The sequence below is a fragment of the Asparagus officinalis genome, chromosome 1 (assembly GCF_001876935.1).
Source record: "Asparagus officinalis chromosome 1, Aspof.V1, whole genome shotgun sequence".
Taxonomy (NCBI): domain Eukaryota; kingdom Viridiplantae; phylum Streptophyta; class Magnoliopsida; order Asparagales; family Asparagaceae; genus Asparagus; species Asparagus officinalis.
In genome coordinates, this window is record NC_033794.1 from 105825883 (window position 1) to 105829594 (window position 3712).

General features: G+C 35.1%; 1 long non-coding RNA gene across 1 annotated transcript; it reads right to left on the reverse strand.

Moving 5' to 3' along the window:
• Nucleotides 669–1848, reverse strand: LOC109843625. The gene is made up of 3 exons (XR_002247744.1): nucleotides 1785–1848; nucleotides 1193–1249; nucleotides 669–733 (listed from the first exon to the last, which is right to left on the reverse strand). It is a non-coding gene; the product is annotated as an uncharacterized LOC109843625 (long non-coding RNA).

Genomic DNA, 3712 nt, shown 5'->3' on the forward strand with positions numbered 1-3712 from the left:
TTGTTATACTTTGGAATGCCTAAGTACCCTTGTACACCTGATAATCAGTGAAATATTCTTTACCTATGAAAAAAAAGTCATCACTTTGTATATTGTTCTCTCATGTAGCATTGTGATGTTTTTTCTTGCTGTTGGAAGCCTACTTTTGTTATACTTTAGAATGCCTAAGTACCCTTGTACACCTGATAATCGGTGAAATATTCTTTACCTATGAAAAAAAATTAATCACTCAATTTGGTACTCAATCGCATGTCGCATTCCTATCTCACACAACTTGGATAAAGTATTGCCTTCTTAGTGATAATGCTTCAGAGTATTATGGATTAGCAAGATGTATTGCAAGCTTGCAACTTTGCAAGAAGCCTTAGAGCTTGAGTAAAATAAAGAATTTTTACTTTCAAATGGCCATGAAATATTAACATAGAATCATATTGCCATACTAACCTAAAGCCAATGAGTCTTACATTTAAGCAAAATAAAGTTCAGTGGGATAGCAATGCATCTAATCTACGAAGTGTAATTATAAGCAAAAGTAAGAGATATTCTCCTTAATTTTTAAATAGGAGTAAAAATTATGAACGATCATTCTGATATCAAATAGTTACTCAAAGCTAATCATAACACAATCATACAATTTAAAAAACAAACATTGGTAATGTAAGTCTTACCCTTGATTGATCCACCTCTGGATCTACCAGGGAAACCACTCCTGCAAGTGTTTCAAGTGTTGTCCCTGCAACCGTACAAACATGAAAAGTGATCAGTTTGATCAGGCACAACAGTAGTTGTACTTAAAAGTTACAACATTAACATGAGATGATTTCCAACCTATCAAAGTGAAGCAATAATTACAAAAGACATAAACTGGTAAATGTAGCATCTAGTGTTAAGTTATTTTCAAATTACAAAAGACATAAACTGGTAAATGTAGCATCTAGTGTTAAGTTATTTTCAACATAGATACCAAGAAAGGTAAAAGATTTCAGTACCTTTTCAACATAGATACCAAGAAAGGTAAAAGATTTCAGTACCAGCAACATAAGTGCTGGATTCAGCACTACTAGAATCATATCGCCATCTTCCATCACTTTGACTAAGTGACTGATGAAATAATGGTTTAAGTTATACCTCTTCACTAAATGGAAAAGTAGCAAAAAAGAAAAAGAATACATAGGAGTTGAAAGCTTATCACCTTTATGGAATCAAAAACACTACTGGCATCTGACAGTGACACATCAAAACCTTGATTCTGCATCAGAAAAATGAAAATATATTTTTTATGTTTATAAAGTTTCAAATAATAATAGAACACATTGAAGATCAAAGAGAAGGCAATTAAGGATGTAACTATATCAATAGAAATAGAACTCGAGCATAATAAACTTGTGTATCAGCTGAAATAATAACAAACAATTTAGTACAAAACAAACAATGCAATGTCTAATTTGATCTCACAGGATATTTTCGGTAAATAGTCATATACACCACATTATACAAAAGAATATACCGAGATCATAAGTAATCATGAGTTCTTCATCAATCTCAGGGCTCCACTCCTCAACATGCAATCTCTCTGCCAAATTCCCCCACTCATAAAACTCAAAGAAAAACAAATAATTTGGAGGCCTCGCATGAGCAATAACCAACTTAGCCAATCAAGGATGATCCACTTCACTTCACGCTAAAAAAAACCAACATCAAAATTATCCATATTGGTCAACATGGGCACTCCCAAAATCCCAACTTTAAGTGAAAACCACCTAAAGGAGTGTAAACTTTCTTACCACCACAGTTGAAGTTCTCTGTGGAACTTGTCGAGGTCGTCTGAAGAGGAAAGGACAGGTTTTTTGATGGTGACTCTCCAGCCATCGAGCCTCACGTTGTAGACGGTGCTTTCAGAACCTTTTGTTTGGTGAAATCAAAGGAGAGTCTCAGAATGGACTAATAGAAAATTAGAGAAAAGACATAGGGGGTTTGGTGAAATTTTACCTTTAGCGATAGGGGAGAGGAGAGAGAAGGAAGAGGGAGGGAGATGGAGGGGGATTGACTTGCTCGAGCAGCTCTCTTCAAACAAAACGGGAGGCACAATCAGTTGAGTCTAGTTTTCCTGTGCAATTCCCCACAATTCTCTTCAACAAAAAGAAGATGTATGGGTAATTCAATATCAACATAAAAATTTTGGGGGAAAAACAATTTCTTTTCTTAGCTAATAAAGATACCTTACTGGTTTTGGCATCAATCTAACATCTAAGAATGATGTTCAATCTCAATGCATGAAACACATCCTTCGTTGTAGAAGAAGACGAACCGAGTTTTTCCACAACAAACGGGCATGTTGCCAGGCTACTTTCGGAAACCTTTTCAGAGTCCTAGAATCCGAAATGTTCTCACTGTTCCATGCTATATTTAGCCTCTTCATTTCGTAACAAATTTTTCATTAATTCTTAAGTAAAAAAAACTCATAACTTGTGACAAGTAGTTGTAATTTATTGGGTGTGAAAGCTTTTGATTTTATAACTCATTTTATAAATTCTTAATAATAATAAAAAAACCTCATAAATTTGCCCATTAATTAGATCCAAATTAACTTTGTTATATTTATAAAAGTTGAAGGGCAATTTGGGGTAGAGAAAGTTTTTCTAGTACTCCCTCTTTTAAAGGGTAGATGATATATATATATATATATAGTATAAATTCTTAATAATAATAAAAAAACCTCATAAATTTGCCCATTAATTAGATCCAAATTAACTTTGTTATATTTATAAAAGTTGAAGGGCAATTTGGGGTAGAGAAAGTTTTTCTAGTACTCCCTCCTTTAAAGGATAGATGATATATATATATATATGCCCCGCCAATATATCCGTTGGTTCCCAACGGCTATTTTTCTGAGCTGTTTTTCTGGGGTTGTTTTTATCTTTTGCTTGGGGTTGTTGGCTGAGATTTTGGAGGTTATAAATACCCTCCTTGATCTCAGTTATCAAGTAGCTAAGAAAAGTTTTTAAACAAGGGTTTAAGGTTTTTACTGTTTGTTTAAGTTTGAGTTTCTGTTTACAAAGGAGGAAGTTTTCACTGTAGATTGAGGGATTCATTCTCAATCTTCTTCATCCTCTTCTTTGTGTTCATAGAGAAGTTTTCTAACTCTTTTCTCTAGCAATTTCATTATTGATTTTCATATTCTTATTATTGCTAGTTTGCTATTTGAGTTAGATTTTATTTTATCTCATTGTTACACACACCCACTTGAGCTTATTGTATTTGCATTCATAATATATTGTGGGTTGGTGAGAGGTTGTAACATTGAGTGTGAGCTTTCATTGTGTTCTCATCCATAGTTGAGAACAATCAATTATTGTATTAAGCCTCAGTGTGAGATTCTCTTTGTAATACACTTGTACACCGAGAGGAGTGTGTGGTGAGAGTCGGGGATCGTCCCAAGAGGAGTGGCGTCGGTTGACGAGCCTAGGGAGAGGTTATAACCGAGCACTTGAGGGAGACACGGCTAGGTCCAACACTTGTGAGGGTATAGAGTGTGTTTGCAAGAGTGGTGATTGCAAGAGTGTTGATTGTAAAGTTTTCGGTTAGCTAGAAAACCGAGTGTGAGGTGTAAACATTGTTCGGGTGAACGTAGAAAACCCGGTTGTGTTAGTGGATTTCTCTCCGGGAGTGGGGAGCGGAGACGTAGGATGGAAGGTCCGAACTCCGTGATCAT